The sequence below is a fragment of the Mirounga angustirostris genome, unplaced genomic scaffold, assembly GCF_029215605.1.
Source record: "Mirounga angustirostris isolate CCGP_5_RB_7025 unplaced genomic scaffold, mMirAng1.0.hap1 SCAF_10, whole genome shotgun sequence".
NCBI lineage: Eukaryota > Metazoa > Chordata > Mammalia > Carnivora > Phocidae > Mirounga > Mirounga angustirostris.
Genome location: NW_026991718.1, coordinates 50,567,873 through 50,590,443, shown reverse-complemented (window position 1 = coordinate 50,590,443; position 22,571 = coordinate 50,567,873). Strand labels below are relative to the sequence as shown.

General features: G+C 47.6%; 1 long non-coding RNA gene across 1 annotated transcript in view; it reads left to right on the top strand.

Moving 5' to 3' along the window:
* The first annotated feature begins 348 nt into the window (after positions 1-348).
* Positions 349-22,571, top strand: part of LOC123851183 (uncharacterized) — a 56,412-nt gene continuing 34,189 nt past the window's right edge. Inside the window, exons 1-3 of the long non-coding RNA XR_008506879.2 lie at positions 349-668; positions 1,597-1,681; positions 7,987-8,066. This is a non-coding gene — a long non-coding RNA (uncharacterized LOC123851183). The remainder of the gene's footprint in view (positions 669-1,596; positions 1,682-7,986; positions 8,067-22,571) is intronic.

Genomic DNA, 22,571 nt, shown 5'->3' with positions numbered 1-22,571 from the left:
GGGAGAACCTTTATGGGTTCTGGGTTGTAGCATAAAAGTGTGTCACTATCAAAAGTTTGAAGGCATTGGTCTAGGGGCACTCGAGGTGATGAGACAGGGGACTGGCTGAGGTGACCTATGGCTGGCCCTGCCCACCCCCTACCTGGCCTCTACCCAGCTGTCCTGGATGCCTAAGGGTTTCCCGTCACCAACCACACACACCTTGTCACCACACCCTGTGGCCCAATGCCTGGGCTTTGGGGTGTGGTGGGGGAGAGCTGGAACCAAAAACGAGTGACTTTTAAAATAGGTCCTTCTCCAGGTTTCTTTTTCCTCAGCTCCTTCTCCCCCTTCCTTTTCCAGCTCCTTGCCCCGGTTCCTCCTTCTCCCTCTCCTGTTCCAAGCTGGAAGACAAAGCCAAGTCCAGCTCATCAGAGACGGGAGTCTCTCTGCGTCTACACTGTAGATTTCTCCTTCCCAAGGCTCCTCACCCCATGCCGAGGAGTCAAAATAACCCGGCTGACCCCGCCCCGGCAGGGCCATTCCTACCTCTGGCAGTCGGCCACCAGCCCCACGTCTGCCAGAAAATTTATCTGATCTTTGAACCTAGCACTCCCCTGGAGATAAACCTGGGCGGCTGCTAAAGGCATCAGCGCGGCCTTACAGTCGGAGAGCCGGGGCATGCGGAGGTGAGCAGGGCGGGGAGAGGGCAAGAGGCCCCGAGCAGAGCGGCTGCGAGGCAGAGGGACCGCCTGCGGCCCTTTCTTCCTCCCCTCGCCTTCAGCCCCTGGCCCGTGGCCAAGTGGAACGCGGGAACATCTAGCAGGGGCTCTTCCCTTTGGAATTCCTCCCTCCTGCTCCTCAGTATCACTACTGTAGATGACATAGGGTGATCCCATGTCCCCATTGGCCTGCAATGGTTGAGATTCATACCTGTTGTCTGGGTATAATTATTCATAGTGTCCCCTTTCACTCTTAAGAGCGTTTCAGTTTGGCTTTTAAATCGTCACCATATATAAAGAAGCTAAACTAAAGAAAACCTTGCCAAAGGTCATAAAGCTAATAAGCGCTTCAGCCAGGACTTGACCCAAATCATAATCCCCTCCCACGATGCCTCACGCCCCTCCCACGATGCCTCACGCCCCTCCCACGATGCCGCATGCGCCTCCCACGATGCCTCACGCCCCTCCCACGATGCCTCATGCGCCTCCCACGATGCCTCACGCCCCTCCCAGGATGACGCATGCGCCTTCTACGATGCCTCACGCCCCTCCCAGGATGACGCATGCGCCTTCTACGATGCCCCCTCCCAGGATGCCTCACGGCCCTCTCAGAGGGCCTCACTTTCTGCTTCTCTCTCTACCTGGGCGGGTGGGTAGCGCATGTCAGAGTGAGAACCTGTGTGCTGGGCACCTAAACTCCTGACAGGCCTTGAGAGACAGGTGAAGTCACTTCACTCTCTAATAATCTTTCCCAACTATAGGGTGCAGCAGAACCTGGAGAGGTTTCTGAAGCCTCAGATTTTGGTTCATGGGTGGCAGGGCTGAGACGGAGGTTGAAGTTTTACCCAGGGCCGTGGGATCTTTTCTCAGGGTGTTCTTTGGTTTTCCCCCTCAGGCTTGCTCAGAATCCTGGCTGTGGAAAATGTGAACTTCCTGGGAGTGGAGGACACACAGACTCCCTCTTCCCGTTCTCTGGAAGGGTACGTATGGCATGTGGAGCTAAGCAGGTGGATCTGGGAGTTAGTGGTGGAGTGGGAAAGCAGGAGCTAGTGCTTCGCATGCTGGTGGGCTTGGGCCTTGGGGCCTGGGGCCTGGGGGCAGGATTTTGGGAGAGAAGGACAGCATTAGCTGCAGGTGCTGTGTGCTGGCAGTAACTGCCCCATGAAGTTGCGCTTGGTGTTGGGATAACAACTTGGAGGCAAAAGGCCACCCCCAAAGTCTCCTGGTATCCTTGTTTCTCCAGGCCACCTATAGGCACTGAACTGCTGACAGGTTTCTGGCTCTATCAAGGCTACGGGCCACGGACTCAGGAGGCCTGGGATTTGTCCCACTGGACCCAAGCCCTGAGGCTTTGCTGGGAATTTGCCATATCCAGTCCAAGGGCTGTGCAGGAAACACAGGTGAGGGGACACTGCAGGGTACCTCTCCCAAGAAGCAAACTGCTGGTCAGGGATGGAAGAGCAACATATTCTCAAGCACACACACACGTAGACACATCTCTTATGTACCACATTCACAATACCCACATAACCCATGCACACCCACATTCATACCGAACACAGGCACGCTCACATCTAGATATCTCACACATGCTCACTCATCCATATCTATGTACATGTATACACATACATGTGCACAGGTGCAAACACACACAGTCACACACGCATTCATGCACACATGCATGCAGATAAATATGCATAGCAGATAAAGATAAATATGCAAAGCAGATACTCACATGTGTGTGCAGGAATGGGGACTGGCCTCCTGCCATGAGAGAGGGGAAGTGCAGAGCTCTGAGAACAGAGGCTGTGACTAGAGATTGCCCTGGTTCTTAAGGAGCAAGGCTCAGGAATACAGGGGGAAAGAGTGGGTGGCAGTTGGAGCTTAGGTGCAGTAGTTGTCGTGGGAGGATAGCATGACCAAGGCACCCTCAAGGAGGCTCCCACCCCATTGTCCACAGTCCCCGTGTCCCAAGGGATGAACTTTTCCTTGCCCCTTCTGCCCCCTAGCCCTCTCCTCCTGACTCATTGGAGGAAAGAGAACAGATTACTTACAAAAAGAAACCCAAATCAAATTGGCACCAGACTTCTCCCTGGCAACGATGTACACAAGAAAGCAACAAAATCTTATTTAAATAATTCCAGACTGGTCTCTTATTGAATTGTGTTTGGGGAAACAGGGGAAGGTGCTGTGTCTAGTGTTGAGTTGGAAGGTTGGAGAGAAAATTTCTTCAGTGATCCTCTTAGAGGACACTTCCCATCAGGATCATGTGGGTGAAAACCTAAGTGGAGCATTCAGACCAGCCTCCTCCGGCAGGTGGAACTGGATGTAGCAGGATTAGAGTTAGCAGAAGAGACGAAGGATGGCTTGGTGGGGAACTCCAGGGCAAAGGTCCAGAGGCCAAGCAAGCTGGTATGTTTGGCAACTGTTTGGCCCTTTCAAACATTCCGGAAGGTGCTTCTGAGTCATCCTGTCTGGGAGCAGTCACTCAGGACCTGCCTGCTGCAGGTGGCCCTGGGTTTGCACAGGACGGATCTTCCTGCTCCTGGCCCACATGGCTGTCACTCAAGTGTAGCTAGACTGGTGCACCTTTGGGCCCATGAGACTATGCTATGGTTTGGTGCATTCCACTAATCCTATTTCAAGGTCAGTCTGTGGTCAGGGTCAGGGTCAATTTTGTAGCTAGGGTCGGAATTAGTCTTTGGATAGGGTCAGTTTTGTGGCCAGTGTCAGAGGTTGGTCTTGGCTAGGGTTGAAATCAGTCTGAGTCAGTGTCAGGGTTGATCTGTGGCCACGGTTGTGGTCAGTCTGAGGTTACGTTGATGTGACCAGAATTAGGGCTGAGTGTGACTGGGAAGCAGTTTATCTTCAATGTAACTGATGTGGATGAGACTGACCTCACAAAGCCCCAGATGATGAAAGTCCCCCCTCCAATGTCTTGACATTTGCAGCTCTGAGTTCTGAAGTCCTTGCTGAGGCTTGGGGTTGGGGGAGCAGTGGATCTACCAGGCCATGTGTTCCTACAGCTGGAAGGCCCCAGCTCACAACTGAAGGGACTCTTGCACATCGCTTCAGTCTGGGGGGTCCTATGGGAACCATGGCAGATGGTGGCCCTGACTGGAGCTTGGCATCTGGAGGCCAGGCTTTGGCATGGAATGTGGCCCATGGCAAGGGCTCTTCAGATGTGCATGGCTGTGTGTGGGCCTTCAGCATGGCTGGGTGACAATCCTCATCCCATCCAGGTCCATTCTTCATCCCCTAAAACAACCAGTGTACTGCTCCTCTGCCCTAGAGAAAGGGCAATTGAATGGTTCCTTTGCCCTGAGCTCATGCCTCTTTCAATGTGTTGTCCCAGAAACTGCTCGTTCTAGAAGGAGAAGCAGGGAAAGGAAGGGGCTTGGAAGGCTGGGAAAAGTACAGGCACCTCTGCTCTCTCTCGGTCAGCTCTGGGTCAGCTCAGTGTTAGAACAAGCTTGCAGGGAATGGGGTGGCCTGATGGGAGGGCTGGAATCCTGGGACCCTCAGATGCAGGTCACCCCAGTGACATCACTTGAGACCCTGCTGTGCTCTAGGCCCTGGCCTGGACTCTGCAGGGAATTAAGAGGTGAGCCAGATTCTCTTGTTCAAGTCTTCACATAAAGGGCTAGAGAAATGGGTTCATTTACTGTATGTGGACTGACAGCAAATGCTAGACTTGCTCCCCTGCTCAGTGGTCCTCAACCCAGGCTGCACACTAGAATCATGTGAGGAGCTTCTAAAATAGAGGGATGTGTGCACTTTCCTGTAGATGAGTTGTAGCCTGAATGTAGGTAAGTCAACAGCTAGGGAGGAGCCTGGGTATCTCCTAGGCCCCATGAGCAGAGGCTTCCTTAAAGAGAATTGGAATGGTGGTGACTCTGATGCGGATGAACAGCAGAAGCAAGAGCAGTAATAATAACAGCTATTCTTTGGGTCCCTGCCTCGTGCCCCCAAATGCTCACAACAACTGTGTTGGGTTTAAAACATGGCCACCACATTCTTTGACACCCTTTCCAATGAGAAGTGGAGTCTCTGTCTGCTCCCCTTGCACCCGGGCTCTAGGACAGCTTGGCCAACAGAACGTGGTAGAAGTAATGCTGTGTGAGTTTCTGGGACCAGGGCTTAGGGAACTGGTGGCTTTCACTTCCTAACCTTTGGGACATTTGCTTTTGAAGGCCTGCAGTGAGGGAGCCAGACAGCCACATGGAGAGGTCACACATAGGTGACCTGACCAGCTGTTCCAGTGGAGGGGGTCCCGGCTGACAGCTGCCGCCCACTGCCAGAGAGGTGACTGAGCTGGGCTTCAGACAGTTTTTTCCCCTGCGTGACTCACTCCCGGCCTCGAGCCACCTCACATGACCCTGGAAGGAGCAGAGATAACCCGTCCCCTCTGAGTGCTGATTTATGAGCAAAATAAATGACAGTTGATGTGTTAAGCCAGGGCCTAGAAAACTTCCTCTGTAAAGGATGAGATAGTAAACATTTTGGGCTCTGTGGGCCCTTAGGTCTCTGTTGCAATGACTCACGTCTGTCGTCCTGCAAAAGCAGCCCCAGGGAGCACATAAATGAATGGGTGTGGCTGTGTTCCAATAAAACTTTATATACACTGAAGTTAGAATTTTGTATAATTTAAACGTGTCACAAAATAGTATTCTTTTGATATATTTTTTTGCAACTCTTTAAAAACCTAAGAAACCATTCTAAGCCTGTGGTCTGTATAAAACCACAAAGTGGCCCGGAGTTTGCTGACCCCTGTTTTAAGTCGTTAGGGTCAAGGTAGTGTGTGACGCACCCATAGATAACTGGAACAACAACCCAGCCATGTTGATGATTTTGTGAAATTTATGTGAAATCAAGGTACAGGGCATTAAGAAACTCCTTTGGGTTCACAGCTACAGTAACTGTGAACTTAGCTCATTGATGCTTAGCTCATTTACAAGAGGTCGGGTGGGTTGGAATGGTGAGATTAGAATGAAAAGGATCAGAGAACCCAGAGTTGCTTGCTGCTTGCCAGCCATGTTCAGGGAAGAGAGGCTCAGGAAGTGGGGCGGGGGTCCACTTGCAGAGTTGAGATATTTTATTGGGCTTCCCTAGAGCAAAGTAAAATTTCCCTCTAAACCAATCCACAACTCTTTTCGAGTTCCACATTGACCAGGCCATGTTCTGGGTAAGACTTTGCCTTCTCAGGTAGTAGCAGTTGTTATGATTAACGTTTATTGAGTGCTTAGTGTATGCCAGACACTGTTTTAACTGCTTTGCAGGTATTAACTCATGAAATCTTCACAATAATCTGTTGTTATCCCAAATTTGTAGTGAGAAAACGTAAGCTCAGAGAGCTTAAGTGAAACGAGAGGGCTAGGATTTGAACTCAGCCTGGCTCCCGACCTCATGTACTTAACTATACTCTGCTGTTCTGTTCTCCACTCTGACCTTGGGAAAGGGTATCCTGGAGTGGAGGGTGTGTTCTAGGCGATAGAAAGGGATAGTCCCTGCTGCAGAAGAACAAATTGGCATCTGGTTTACACTCTGGCTTGGGTAAATTGCGTTAATTCGAGTCTGTGTCAAGTTCACCGAGACCCTTCAGCCCCTGAGGACTAGAGAGGCAAAAGGCTTCCACCTGGAATGGGACGCCCTGCAGCCTGGGCCACGAGGGCATCTGGCGGGGAGGGCAGATGGGCAGCGGCTGCCTCGGTGGTTGCTGCCCCCACAGGTCACCCTGGTTCTTATTTTCCGTGATATATCAGCAGCGTACAACTTTATTCTCATCATTTTTTTAAAAATCGCATTCCCTTAACCTTCTAAATCTTTAGAGCATCTGCAGAGATGTCCACTTTCTCCTCCTGATGTTGGTTATTGTCTTCTCTCATTCCATCTCTCTCTCTCTCTTTCTCTCGATCATTCTCATTAGTGGTTTGTTAATTGTATTAGTTCTTTCAAGGACTCTATTTTTCTTTTTGTTGAACCTCTTTATTGTATGTTTGTTTTCTATTTCATCATTCTCTGCCTTTATTTTTAATATTTCCTTTTATTCAGGTTTATTTTGGTGGTGTTCTAACTTAGCTTATTGATGCTTAGCTCATTATTTTTCAGCCTTTTGAAATACATCTACTATAAGGCAGTAAATTTCCCTCCTGCTTTGGTTGCATCACGAACTTTCATATGTAATATTTTCATTATTATACAGTTGAAAATATTTCCTAGTTTCCGTATGATTTATTTTTGACACTTGGGTGTTTCTTAGTTTCCAAACATAGGGGGATTTTTCTGTTATCTTTTTTTGTTACACTTTTCTTGTTTGATTGCACTGGGATTAGGGAGCATGCTCTATGATTTCATTCTTTCACATTTTTTGAGATTGGCCTTGGAACCAAGTATATGATCTATTTATAGAAATCTTCTAAGTGTGTTTGAACAAAAAATGTATCTTCTGCACTTGTTGAGTCCTGTTTCCTACATAGGTGCATTAGGTAAAGTTTGTTAATCCTGTTTTTCAAAATTTCTATGCCCTTACCGATATTTTTTCTTTTTATTATATCAATTACTAACAGAATGTCTTAAAATCTCCTACTGTGATTGTGGATTTGTGAGCTTTTTTTTGAAGTTCTGTTAATTTTTATGTTTTGCACTTTTGAGGCTCTGTTATTGGGTGCATAGAATTTAAATTAGTTACACATTTCTGATGAACTAAATCTGTTACGATTGTGAAGGAATCACCTTATCTTTAGTAATGCTTTTTCCTTAAAATCTCTTATCTGAAATTACACAGCTACTTTAGCTGTTCTTTGGTAAGGACTTCCATGGCATATAGCCTTAGGTTTTTGATATCTTATGTAAACACATTTAATTGGATTACAAAGTTATCTTTTTACATAGTATAATAGTGAAAAAAAAACCAGACTAAAAGTATGATCTCAATTACATAAAATTTCACAGTGTAAGGTGCCTTGAACTGACCTAGTGATGCAAATTTGGTTGGTGGCTCCAGTGGAGAGCCTGTTTATTTTATGACCTCTCAGTGATGGCTTTTCTTGTCTTCTCTTTTTTTTCCTTCTTTTCTTCCTTTCTTTCTCTTCTCCCCAAATCTGTTCTGTGTCAAGTCAACTCCGCACAATCCTAAGGGGCATGTGTGTGTACGTGCGTGTGCATGTGTGCGTGTGTGCGTGCGTGCATGTTGAGCATGTGCACATGCCTAATCCTTGGACCTCATACTTTCCAAGCTTCTCACACTACACCCTGCTCACACTGATTTTCCTTCTGTTCCTTACAGGCTGCAAGTTCTTCCCCACTTGGAGCCTTAGCGTTCAATCCTCTCCTCTGGAAATGGCTTCAGAGAATACCCAACCTAAGGTAGGCCCTTTTCCCAAATCACTCTTTATTATTTATCCTTTTTTATTATCTTCATAACACTTATCACTACCTAAAACAATCTTGTGTTTGATTTCATGTTGATTTTACATTGCCCCCATGCCACTGGAAGGTAAACCTCCACGAGCAGAGAGCTTGTTGTATCCCCAGTGGCCAGCAAAGAACTTCACGTGTGTTAGAAACTCTGCATCACTGTTGAGTGAATGAATGAGTGAATGTTTTACTTCTCTCTGTCTCTCCTTCTCACATCAAGTATTTACCATGTCTTATGGTTTGTCCTAAATATGTCTTGGGACTGCTCACCTCTCTCTACCTCCTTCTAGTGCCTGAGTTCAGGCTACCATCACTGCTCATCTGGACATTAGCAAGTGCCTCCTAACTGGTCTGCCCACATCCTGTCCGGGCCCCCTCCCATCTACTTTCCGTGATCAAAGGACCCTTCTCACATATAAATCAATCAGGTCAACCCCTGCTTAAAACCCTTCAGGGCCCCCTGTTGCCCTCAGGAGGAGTCCAGGGCATGATCTGGCCCCCACTCCCTCTTCTAACCTTGTCCTGTACCTCCTGTCTCTCCCCCTCTCCTTTTGAGCACCAGCTATGCTGCCCTTCTTCCACATCTTCAGATGGCCTCCCTTCCCCTCACTCAGGCCTTTTACATGTAGGCTCGCTGCCTAGAATCCCTTGTCCCCTCTGCCTTCCTGGCCTCCAGAGGCCTTCCCAATCCCTGTCTGCCACCAGCTGGGCTTCCCACTGCCCTCCCTCAATGCTCTCAGCGTTCCTGGTTTTGAGCAGCCGCCAGGGGCCTCCTGGCTCTCGTTCCCTCTGCTGCCCTCAGTAACTAGCTTACCACCTGGCACATGTTGGCACTTGGGGCATCTTCGTGGAGTGAGGGGCCAGGGCCCCACACTGGGACCTGCGTGGCCCAGCCCCTTCCCCCACAACATCGCAGAACCCCTGACAGCCACAGCCTGGGGAGGCTGAGGGGTGGCTCTTGGCACACTCTTTGCTGAGCTGTGCTGAGTACCTGGCCCTGGCTGTCAGGGACAGTGAGGGGAGGCCTGGGCTTTCTCACCTTCTGAGGTGGGGAGTGGGGCATTGCTTCTCACAAGACCTCACCCAAGAGGGATTCCTCCAAATTGGAAGGCTGTTGAAGGGAGGGCAAACACAGTGTGTTAAGTGTGGATCGTACTCTTGATAGAGAGAAGCTGCTGGACATTGTGGGTTTTGGGGCCCAGGCAGTGACGCTTCAGTACCTGTAGCACAGTAATGGAGATGGGGATGTTCTCTTCATTTCTCCATGAGACCTTGATGGATCAGACCCTTGCCCAGGGAGGGTCAGAAGGAAAGCAGTACTTTGATATTCTGCAGACTTGGTGACCTTGGGAGCTTGGGGACACCTGGGCATGGAGGGGGTTCTCAAGGGATAGTGGCATCAGATGTGGGGTGAAACTTCTTCAGATGGCTTATGGTAAGCAGACAGGTGAGGAGACCTATCCCCTGCTGTGAGTGAGCCCCTGCCTGAGATGTCCTGGGAATGCAGGGGATGCCTCCGTGTAGGCAGGAGGACCTGAGACCTGGAGTCATGCACCTTATTTATTACTGTCTATAAATCCTGAAGAAGGGCCACATAGACTCTCCAAAATTTAGAACTCAGAACCAAGCTTGTGCCCCAGAGGAGCAACTGAAGGGTCCTGAGAGGAAACATTAAGAGCAGAAAAGTTTGTCAAGGGTGTTGGCTCAAGCAGCACCTTGGTTCATCTTGGGGCCAGCTGGTCCTGAGGGAGGGAGGGCCCATGGCTGCTTTCTCTGGGGCCCCTGCCTTGGGGGAGGGGGTCAGGTGCCTACTGCTTGCCTCAGAGATCCCTTAGGGTTCTGGATTCCAGAATTTTCCATGTCTCTCACTTCCATCTCTACCCTGGTCTGAGCCTTCTTAGAGAAGAGGCCTCAGCATCAGTTCTCCTGGAATTGGAAGATGCATGGGGTCTTGACCAGCTGATTGGGAAATGAGGTATCCTCTGTTATTTGCCTCAGGGAACAGCCATGCCTCCCTGATCAGACTGGCAATTCCAGAAGATGTCATCAGAGCCATTTTTCTTGGTCCCCAGTTTGTTTGCAGACTTCTCAGAGCCTTGGGCTCCATTGCCATCAAGATCCCTCCAGTTCCTCCCTTCAAGACTCTGGCTCTCATTTCCTTTGGTAAAAGGAGATCCAAGCCTATTTGGGAAACGATCCCTGCAGAGGAGGCTGGCACCATGTCCAGGTCGGCAAGGCTATATTTAACTGCTATATTTGCAGTTCCACTCACTTGTCCCAACCCCAAGCCCTGCCTGCCGCTCCCCCCCCCCCCCCCCAGAAGCCTGTCCTGCACCATTGGGGCCCTGTGTTGCCCCTGCTCACCCTGCTCCAGCTGTGCAATTGTGGTCTGGGCCACAGGCTATTTTTTGCTTGGTGCCAAAGATTATTCAGTTATCAGGAATGTGTGTTTAAGTGGCCGTCTCCGGAACGAGGATTATAAATAGGAACTTGGGGTCAAGGCCTGGGCCCCTGTGTCCTCCTCCTCTTTGTCCCAGTTCCTGTCCTGGCTCCTGGATTTTACTTGGGGTGAACACCAGGAGGCCGTGGTGAGGTTGTCTAGGGAAAGGACGATAGGCTGGAAGGCCAGAGGTCCAAGACTGATTGCATCCTGACAGGCAAGTCACCCAACCTCTTGAGACTTGCTTTCTCCATCTGAGAAATGAGGAGACTCAGACCCATTTGTCGAATGGCAAATACATAGTGGATCTCTGTCAGTCTATGGAGGGAAATCCAAGTTAGACAGATGGGTATCTGGGAGGGGAAAGTATCAATCTTTTAATGCCAGTGTTTTTTTTTTTTTTTTTTTTGGCAGGGGAGATAACAGGGTATTAAAAAGAAAAGAATAAGCAAGAAATAGTCTTGGGAGTAAACATGTAAAAGTGGAAGGGAGAGAGATCCAGAATTGCTGTTAGGGAGCCCCCAGTCTAATGGTGGAGGCTGGGCCCGATCTCAGTTCCAGCAGAGTGGCCTAAGCAGAACGGAGTGGGTACATTTGAGCACAGGTACTTGAGATGAGGCTAAGTCTTTGACAGAATGAGGGCTGATTCTTGAGATGCCAGTTTTCTTAGACAACAGGTCCAGGCCAGAGGCCACGGTCCAGGCAGTTTGGCTGGTGTGTGTGGGTGAAGGCACCTGGTCAAGAAGGCTGGGCTACTTCCTGGTGATCAGTGGCCCCTCCTGTCCTGTGGAGAGCCATCCTCTATGACCTGGTTCAGGAAGCTTTGGCTCCACTTCACCCCACCCAGAGAGATGAGGGACAAAGACAGGGCTCCACCAAAATGTGGGGCTAGGACCAGTGGCTCCATGCTGCTCCCCTGGGTTCCTCATCAGGCTCCTGCCTGTGAAGAAGGGTGTCAGCAAGGGAAGGACACAAATGTCATCACTTTATCTCAGCTTTTCCGTCTGTAAAATGACAGAAATAATGCACAACCTCCCTCCTTGGAGTCGTTAGTTATGAGAAAGACCGAAAAGGATATTGTGACAGTAATGACATCCTGAGCAGAAGTGCACTGGCTGGCCTGAGGGGGCGACCCTCCTGGTCCCCATGCTTTGGGCCTCAATCTTCCCCTCGGGTGTAGTTCTTTCATCTGTCCTGCTTTCTCAGTGCTCTTTCCCACCCTTCTCCCCACTGGGGCCTGGAGACCCCTTCTCCCCCTCATTCAGCTTTCTGGACCCAGCAGGCCCTTAGCTCTTTCTCCTCTTTGGGTGGGGCCGGTACCTGTCCCGTATTTTGTTAGCAGGTTGGGGCTGCATTGGTGGGTATGGCATGGCAACTGCAGCTTTAGCCCTCATTCTAAGGTCATTGATATACACAAAAGTCTCTTCTTTCTGATCATGTTGGTGCATTGAATATCCACTATAAATGCAATTGATTTTTTTATATCTTGATAAGACTTTCATTTAAGTTCACAAATGAGAAAACAAAATCCTTTGGCAGACTACATTTTGGTTTTTTAAAGAAAGTAGCCATAGGTGAGGAATGAGGTGTTTCCAAATGGAGGTGGGGCTTGGGCAGGGGACTGCCTCCCAGGCTGATTCAGAGGGCTCTGCAGTGTGAGGAGGGTGGGCGAACGGCCAGGCCAGCCACCTGCCAGGATAGAGCTCTGGATGGCAATCACATGGAGGTTCTTCATGACAGGCTCTTATGGAGCCCCTGCTGGGTTGTTGCCAAGGACTTCCTTTGCCTTTACTTCTGGGGACTGTTCTAGCTTGGTTTGACCATGCTGAGGGTCCTAGGGGACCTCAGTCCAGCTCCACAGGCAAGAGTAGGTGACATCTGAAGGAATTTTCCAAGAGGCCCCCATGTATATTGAGGCTGGTAATCAGGAGATAAAGAGGGAGTCAGGGAGAGGGGGCATGATTGGCTTATTCAAGTCCTGGTCCCCATGCCCCAGCTGGCCCCCAGCCCCTGGCTGCTCCTCAGCTGGCTCATGTGACAGCTTTGGGGATGGGAATATGGACTTGTACTAGGCCACCACCAAGATCCAGTCACACCTAGGACTGAATCAAGAGGGAGGCTTGAATAGTTTTATCTGAGGGCATAGCTGCCACCTCGTTTTTCTATGACAAGGCCGGGATGACTCCCAGACCAGCAACTTCCTCAGCCTCTGGCCCTGTAGCCCCCACAGGCAAGAACCCATTTCCTTCCCTCTTCCAAGATGAATGCTGCCCTTGCTCCTTGGCTCATGGCTTCGTCACTTCAGTCTTTGCTTTCATTGTCATAACCCCTTGTCTCATTTCATCTTCTCTCTGTCCCCTTCAGTCCAAGCTGGCCGTGTTTCTGTTGGTATGACATCCTCTAGAGCCTCACTTAGGTGACCCAGACTGGACCTTCCTGTCAGGCTTGCATCTGGAACCCTGCTGGCTTCAACGGCCTGTTTTGGATAATAGGCCTTCTGTCCTCCCCCAGGGGGCCTGGCCTAGAGGCCCATCTTCTCAAGAGAAGCAGGACTCTGACCCCAGGGCCAGCACTGGGGGCAAGGAGAAGTGGTGGTGGCCAGCACATTGCCAGCCTGGAGACTCTGGAAGGCAGGGCCATGATTCTAGACCTGGACCATATTGCCTGTGGGCAAGTCCACCCCTTTCAGGCAGAGGCAGGACCAGGGCACTGGGCTATTAATCTTCACAGCAGCAATCTGAGGTGGACATTGTATCACTGGTGTATGGATGAGGAACCAGAGGCCCAGAGAAGAAAGGAGGGTTACCTGACGTCACACAGCCAGTAAAAGACAGAGCTAGGACTAAAAACCAGGTGTTGCCGCCTGCCCCTCAGCACTTCTTATTGCAGTGGTATGAGGTAGCCTGCTGAAAGATTATTGCCTCTAGTCCCAGTACCATCCTGAGGCTTGGGCACAAATGGCCCTGTGCCTTGGAGTTCTTTCCTTGAGATTTTTGAGGTCCTCTTCTGTGATTAGAACTGACCAGGGCTGGCAGTGCTCTCTGACTGGGGCACCCTGTGCTTGGACTGAGCCTTAGATGATCCCCAGCCCCTCCTTCTCCTCCTTCAAGTACCTTCCAACCCTCTATCCCATATGTGGGGTCAGCCAGATGCTTCCAGAAGCAATGAGACTCATGCCTATGCAGTCATCCTGAGGCCTCATGGACATACTCAGTTCTAGGCAGGCAGTCTGGCAAGTGGATTGTTCCCCTGGCTGGTGAAGTATTTTTTATGTGGGATCACACAAGACTGGGCTTTCAGAATGGTGCTGACACACTGATTTTGACTGACTCAAATTGTTTACATAGACAGGAACCTGGCAAAAAAATTTTTTTCCTGGGGTCCCATACACCTTAGGGATGGCTCTGCCATTCCCCTGACATTAAGCCATCCTGCTGTATTATTGCTTATTGTATTAATTGATTTTCCCTTTGTTGCCTTGAAACCTCTTTAAAAAGATGTACACCAAGGGAGATTTCCCAAATTCCCTTTATTACCCCCTCCCCACCATGTTTCACAATCCTTAGATTTTAAAATTGGATCCAGATCTGACTTCCAGGCCTTAATTCTTCAGCTCAAACAATCTCCCTTTGTCCTGGCCTCTGTGGACAGTGCTCAGCCCCACCCGACCCTTAGCCTTCTTGCAAAAAAGCAGGAGGCCCTCTCAACACCCTGGGATTTGCAGGAGACCGAAGATGTAATAAAACCTGTCAGAGATCATATGGCTGTCCAAAGAGGTATGGGATTGTCAGTTTATACTTCCATCCTGAAATGGGGCACTCTGGGTTGTCAGTGGAGAACATGGCCAGAGAGCCTAAGGGAAAGGCATCATTTGTGCCTGGCACCTGCTCCTCTTTCCTCTCTTTTCAGCCTTCTTCTCCGGGTCCTGACCCCCTGCATCTTCTTCTAATGTTATGCTCTGGCCTGTGCTCCCAGTGAAATTGGGATGAGGGCTTGGAGTAGAACAACCATGGTCTGGGGAGTGATTGTCCCTTGGCAGAGAGAGGCGAGTGGACCATCCCTCATCCCGGGAGGTCAATGCTGTGAACCACGTTTCCTTCCCAGCAGCATCTGCCCATGGGCCCCTCTCTGAGCCTCTTTGTCTCTCTCTTCTCAGTGGGGCTGTCAAAAGCTGAGCCTCACAGGTTGTGACTAATCACTAGCAGATTTTTTTTTCCATCCAAGAAGAAGAAAAAGCTGAAGGAGATGAAGAAAAACCCCAACAGTGAATAACTCGGAAGAGTTTCCAACATGTGGGTGTTTTTCTGGGACCAAAGATCAGGAAGATTCCAAATGTAAACAATCCCAAAATAACTCAGCTCTCTCAACCCCAGGCATTCCCAGGACTGGATGTCCACACTCCCTCCCCCTCCCTCTGGGAACTCAAGGTCAGGGAGAGGTGGCAGGCTTGGGCACTGTGAAGAGTTGCTTGAGTGAGGCCTTCAGGCAGGGCATAGGCTCTGTGAGCCTGGAATAGAATCTTCTTCATTAGATAATAGTCTTTTTGAGAGAGGAACTTCTTTCTGCCTCATCAGATCAGGTCACCCTGGGATCAGGGACCATGACTATGGCTCTCTTTGCTCAGAGTCATAACCCATTGTGCTTAAACCAAGCTCCTGAGATTTCTTGCCAGCATAGTGTAATGGAAAGAATATGGACTTTGAAGTCACACAGGGTTGGAATCTTGGCTCCACCACTTATTAATTGTGTGGCCTTGAGTATGTTATTTAGCATCTGGGAATCTCAGTTTCCTCCTTGTAAAACTGGGGCAATGATTCTTACCAGAGAAAATACTCTAACTAATGTGCCTAGTAGGATGCCTGTTGCCTAGAAAGGGCTCAGTGAATGTTCCCTTCCCCCTCCCTCGTCCCATGTAGGTGGCTTAAGCTGGAGAAACCAGCTACCCCTCTCTTTGTCCAAAGAAGGATTATGTGTGTTCAAAGATAGAAATCACTCCTTCCCCACACAACTGAAAATCACTAGTGCAACTCTTATGGAAGAATATATTTAATATATAGTTAAGAAAACATTCTAGAGGTGATAATGCTGGAGGAGATGGTGGAAGTCTTGGTGAAGATTATGGAAGTGGTGACAGTGAAGCTGATGGTAGTCATGGTGATGAGATGATGGTGGAAGGGTGGTGATGTCAAAAATGATGGTACTGATGGACGCCAGGAGTAGATGATGGAGAAGGTGGTTAAGGTGATGGCGGGGGCAGTGGTGGAGATGGTAGTACAGGCTGCACTGAAGTAGGGTGAGGGAAGTGACAGGGATGAGACTAACAGTGATAGTGACGGTGGTCATAAAGGCTATGTTAGAGGTGATGATGTGTGTGTTGTTTGGGATGATTGTTCCACTTGATTTAGAGTCATGGTGAGATATGTGATCAGGACTACCTTCAACAGTTGTCTCCTCCAGAAGAAAGGCCCAGAGGGGGCAGGCAAAGCAAGGTAGAAGAATGCTTTATGATTAACTGTTACATTGGCCCTAAACTCCAATAGAAAACATTAGACTTCTTAATCATTGCTGATTGAACACACGTTTATCTTGGCTACTTCCGGAAACCCCACTAACATGTCATTAATAGATTTTTTTAAAATCATAAACCCACAGGGAAAAAGAGAATGGGAGAGGGAACAGGCGCAGACAAGAGAATTGAGAATTTGGAAATTAGAAGGTGTATGGATGAGTGGTACCTGACTTAGCAGACCACAGAAAGCTGAAACTCAAGCCCACAAGGTTGTGGGGGTAGATGGCAGGAACCGATAGGTAGTAAAATATTTTTAGCCACAGATTCCCAGAAAAGCCTGGGAATTGGAGGCACCAGTTAAACTTCCGAAGGCAAGGGTTCAGAATGAGGGTGGAAAATAGGAAGATTGGTTATAAGTTTTTTTTAAAAAGCAGTAAAAACCTCCCCATCCCAGATTTACTCCTCTACTCTATGCATCCAGGTAACCATCCCCTTCCATGCTGGCAGAAGACAGAAGATTTATGCTCTGAGATGTTGAATCTAAAAGGTTCTGGACGTAGGAGCACCAGGCACAACTAGGAGGGAGAGAAGAGTCATTCTGAAAATAGGGATTAAAAATAAGTCTGTTTTCTGAAAGGTGAAGCTCTCAGCTCTCTTCCTCATCAATCCCCAGAACACTGGAAGCCAGGGTAATACAACATAGGCAAGCTATTGGAGGAAAGTTTCCTGGGAAACTTATTTTTCCAAGTTTTCTCCTATAGGTTTGGTATTTGGTCTCCTCATGAAACTGCTAGTCCCAATCAATTACCCTTCGGTGAAGCCCACATGTCAACAACTTTCTCTCTTCTTCCACTGCTTCCAATCAGAACTGCAGTGCCTCATACATCAATGTGAATGGACAGCTAAGAATTGCTTGATATTTCAAGAAGGCCTTCAACATAAAGGCAGACATCCAAACTAAGAGGAAAAAGGAATATGGAAAAAAACAGTGAGGAAGAAAAGCCCAGAAACTATAATTAACATTTTTAGAATGATAAAAGAGGTTATGCCTTCTTTAAGTGAGAACTGGGGGTGCTTTTTTTTTTTTTAAGGAGCAGAAGAAAGAAAATTCTTGAACATGCAAATATAACATCCATATCTGATTAAAAGTCAAAGGAAGAGTTGGACTATAAAGTCGAGACAAAGTCCCAAAAAGTATAACAAAGAAATGTAAATTGACAGAAACAGTTAGATGATCAGTCTCAGAGCAGCATATAAAAATGTAAGTCCTACGAGAAACAAAATTTAAAAAGGAGGAAAATTTCCTAGAACTGCAAAACACCAATTTACAGGTCAAAATTTTTCTATGAATATATGGCAAACTGAATTTAAAAACAAAAACAACTCACCCTAAGGCACATTGCAGTGAAATCTCAGAACATTGAAATGAAAACTTTAAAAGTTCCAGCATGGGGAAAGAAGTTTATTTACAAATTATTTTGAATTTGAATTATATCACAGATCTCTACAACTACCATGTAAGTAGAAGAAAATGAACAATGCTTCTAATCCTGAGGGAAATGATTTTCACAGAGTTCTATTCCCAGGCAAACTAGCAATTGAGTATGGCACTAAAAATAAGGATACGTTTGGACATGAATGGTCTTACAAATTTACCTCCTAAGCGGTATTTTCCAGGAGGATCTTGGGGAGTATTATCCACCTTACTTAGGAAATAAACCAAGGAAGAGGAAATAGACAAAGGATACTGTGATCAGGATAGAGACAAAGGAAAGTTCGAGAATGATGGTGAAGAAAAGTGTTAGGATGACAGTCAAGTAAAATATGTAGAGAAAAGCCAGTCTACATTAGCCATGAGGATGCAGGACTCCAGGAGGGAGGTCTCCAAGAAGAAAATGAAACTGATGGTAATGTACATTCAAAGGAAATTTTTAGTTCCATTGAAAAGTTCAGAGATGAATTAGTAAATGATCATGGAAAATTAAGCAAATGGCAAAGCAAGGTAATTATTATTTCCAAGGGAAACCAAACAGTTGTACAAGAAAGGAAAAGTGGTTTAATTGTGAATGATAGTAATGCAAAACCTGAATATGACTATTCAGTATCAATGTTGTGTGTGTGTGTGTGTGTGTGAGAGAGAGAGAGAGAGAGAAAGAGAAAGATATGGTGTAAGAGAGCTGAATCCTCATCTTCCATAGTAGAAGGTCAATAGATAAAACCTAATACTGAAAAATATAAGAAATATCAGTATTACCATGTCAATTAGAAAGAAATAAATACTAGAGGAAAGAGTTAAAATAATTCAGAGTGCTTGCTTCAAGAAAGGAGGACTCAAAAGTGAGCAGGATTGGAGCAGAAGTCTTATGGTTTTCATTATAAACCTTGTAGAACATTTGACTTTCAAAAATATGTACATGTATTACTTTGATTAAAAAAATAAAGATTTAAATAGAATATAAAAATGAGAACTCTAGTGAGCCATGCTAGATTATGTGGAGAACTTCTTGACCAAATAAGTCAGTCCAAATGGCTCAGAACCAAAATCAGCTGAAAGACCTGCTCCATCTACTGCCTCTAGGTCCAAACCCAAGTCTTGGATATGTCCACATTCACCAGAAAGCCACAAAAGGGAGCACAAGAAACACAGAAACATCTTGCATTTGCTCCATTTCTCAAGCCTTTCCAGGACCATGTGGCTGCCACATGGAAGAAAGAGAGAGGAATGGGGAGAAAAGGTTCAAGCCAAAAATGAGGAGAGATGATTGGGCCTTCTCCCTGGGGGAGCAGGCCCTAGCCCTCATACTGCACCCATGTGGGCTAGACATTCAGTCTGGCACTCTATCTCCCTAACTAGCACAGTGCACCATAGGATATTCTTAGACCTGAGTAACTATTGCAACGCTCCTCGAGGGTAGAGCAAAGAGGGAGGGGGAAAGCTGTGAATAACTCCTAGAATCCAACAGTGATGGTAGCAGTGAAGCTGGGGGTGATAGTGTGATGATAGAGCTGATAGAGGTGAGGAAGTGGCAATGATAATGGGAATTTATAATGAGCATAATAGAGAGAGTGGCTGGAGAAGTGATAGATGCAGAGATGGTGCTAGTGATAGTGGAAGTGATATGGACAATGGTAGTGGAAGTAATGGTGCAAAACATTCTAGTGGGATGATGAAAGTGATTGTCTTCATGATGATAGAGGTGATTGTGGCTGTGAAGATGAGATGTTAGAGGAGGGGATATTAACAATGGTAGTGGAGGTGATGTGGTGACAGTGGCATGATGAGAGACATGGTATTAGTGGAGTTGATGGCAATAATGGGAGGCAACAAGGGGAAGTAATAGTGATGTGGATTGCATTGATAATTATAGCCATGAAGGTGGAAGTGATAGTGCTAGTGCTTGGTGGTGGTAATGGTGGGAATGATGGGAATGATTGTGGCCTTGATGCTGGAAGTGGTAGTTGTGGGAATGTGGGCAGTGATGATGGATTTCATAGTGGTGTGGATGCTGTATTCATTATGGCCAAGATGGTGGCTTTCATGACGGTGAGGATGGTGGTATTGGCAATGGAAGCAATGATACTGGACTTAGCAATGACAAACACAATATTATAAATATGAGAATATTGATCAAAATCATAAGACAGATACATATGTAGGGCATCTAAAGATAACAGTCTGAATAGTCGGGGTTATACTGTAGCAACAAACATCTCCTTTGGGAGTTTATATGGCAAAGTTTAATTCTCATGCTGTATGTTGCTCTCATAGTCACCTGTGGGCTGTGCTGATGGAGGATCCAATTCTGTGTGCTTTTAGGATCACTGTGGCAGTAAGAAGAAAATGTGATGAGTCATGCATTATTTCTGTATTGGTCAGCTTGGGCTAGGGTATGGGATGGTAGTGCAAAACCCCCAAATTTCTGTAGCTTTCAACAACAGAATTTCTCATTCACATTCTATGTACATTGCTCAGAAGTGACACATATCGTTTCTGTCTACATTTTATTGGCTGAAGTGAGACTAATTTCAGAAGAAGCAAGGAAGTGCAATCTTCTCAGGTGCCTAGAAAGAGAAGAACTGGAATGTTTGTGTCCTCTTTAGTGACAGGCACTGTTTGCTTGTTGGGTACAGGAGGGAGTGGGGACAATGTAGCTATCATGGAAGGCTGCTATGGTCATAGAAGAAAGACTTGGTCAATGTGGAGGGGCTTGTGGAAAGGGGAAAACAATTTAGAGGGAGGAGACACCAGGAGCTAGAGGCAGGACTAGTTATGGCAAAGTTCATAAATGTGCTCGCCATTGCTCCTCAGTTCCCTTGGTATTTCTAGCTTCCCAGAAATCCAACAGATTCTAGGAAAGTTTGTTCAGAGCACAAGATTCATAGGCAGAAGCAGCAGAAGACAAGGATGGAAAGGTCAGCTAGAGCCATAGGATAGAGGGCTTTGAATGCCATGCTGAGATATTTTACAACATAAGCCACAGGTAAAATGCTACATAGCCAAATACGCTCTTGTACATTAACTCTCTTCACACTGGGAAACCCACTGGTGATAACTCTGCCATCTTCAACACGTGGCTTCCAGTACTCTGGGTGTTAACATCCTGGTCAGCAGGAGGGGAAAGAACAGAGAGTAGGGGCATGGGAGAATTTTATGGGCCAGGCCAGGAGATGGAACACATTGCTTCTGCTAAAGTATCATTGGATATAACTTAGTCATGTGGTTGCACATAACTGCAAGGGAGGCTGGGAAGTGTAGTCCAGAAGTTTGCTCAAACAGGAGAGATGACGTTTTGGAGGGCAGTGAATGTTCTCTTCACAACAGCTCTCCTCAAATCTTTAAAGGACTTGAAAGTGAATGAAGGCCAGAACTTTTCAGTATTGCTTCAGTGGGGAGGAAGAGATAGGGAGGCAGATGAAGGACTTCTTTGACTATTTTAACATAATCATGGACTGTTGGGATTGGGAGGGACCTGGTGTGGTCCAATCCCCACTCCAGGGCTTAAGACCCACTTCGGAGAACTTTGTTTAGAAACCTAGGGTTGGAGCCCTCTCCACATTTGAGGTTGCCTCTTTCATTTCCAGAGTTCTGATGGCTACAAGTGTTGGCCACTGTACTCACACAGAACTGTGAACAGGAGCATATGAGCAAAGGCATGTATTTTTACTTCTTGTGTCAATCCCCACCTCTGTACCTTTCTCAACACCTGGCTGGCCCTTAGTTTTATTTGATGGACACCTTACCCCCACAAATTTCTTCATATTCCTAAGTACAGGGCCACATATGTGGCAGCTTTTACTTATATTCTGGGGGTAATATTTTAGAGGTTGGATCTCTGCAAGTGCAGCCCAGGTGGGAGCTTAAAGAGTGACCTCTAGCCCTTGCTGTTCTGAAAAGTCCACCCTCACCTCTGCTGCTCATCCTATTGGCTGTATTTCTCTGCGGGCCCAGCCTGGCTATCGTATATTGCCAAGTTCCAACCCTCTCCCCATTCCCAGGCACCATTTCCTGTACCCTTGCGTTCTCTCCAGAAGCTGTCAAATTATTGTTTTCCTGTGCTGAGAAAATGATTTCCCTTGGTGTCCCATCTCTCCTCCCTGAGGCCAGCTTTAAAAACCCCATGCCTCTTCAGGGCACTTCGCTTTGCACGAAGGTGTCTACTTAGAAGAGGCATTATATCATTCCCGTAGGAGGCAGGATCACTGAAGTTAGTCAGGTGTTAGAAGACTTTGGTTCTTTTCTCCCACTGTTCAACCATCCATCCATCCATTCATTCAGCACCTTATTTATTTATCACCTACTGTGTGCTGGGCACATAGGTAAAGTGCCTACCACAGATCAAGGACTCAATAACTGGTAGCTCATTTCCTCCCTCCCCTTAGAAAATTCTCCCTGCAGGTGAAATGACACCGCCAAGAGGCCTCTAGTTCTAGATGCTGGGGAGAGCTGTATGGCTGTGGGATTGGCTTCCCCTGAGTGCAGGGCCCCCTGTCCCTCAGGATCCCACTGTGGAGACAGTGACCTAAAGAGGGGTCACACCTGAGTGTTCAACCTCCAAGGCCACTTCTGGCCTATAGCATCTGTGATTGACAATGGCAATAGCCCTAACAGTCTGATGTCACCTGTCTTTACAGTTGATAACCTCACAGGGGTTCTGGGTAGTCCTCCAGGGATGTCTGATCCAGTCTCGCAGGTGCCAGACCTGGCCAGGGTGTCTCATTGATGGTCTCATTAACTGTAGTGTGTCTGACCGTATCCTGACTTCGTGAGGTGCAATGGGCGGGCTTCCTCCTGTTGCCTCCCCTAGGGAAGCAGCGTGATCTCAGTTAGATTAGAATCTCCCACGCTGGACTATTCTGCAGGAGCCTGGCTCCCAGAGAGCCACCCAATGGTCAGATGACTAGGGTAGCCGCACTCCCTGTGCAGGGAAAATTCTGGGCAGCCATTTTCCCAGCTATAGGGTCAGGTCCGCAGGTGAGCACCACCGCCGAGAGCATCACTCGCATC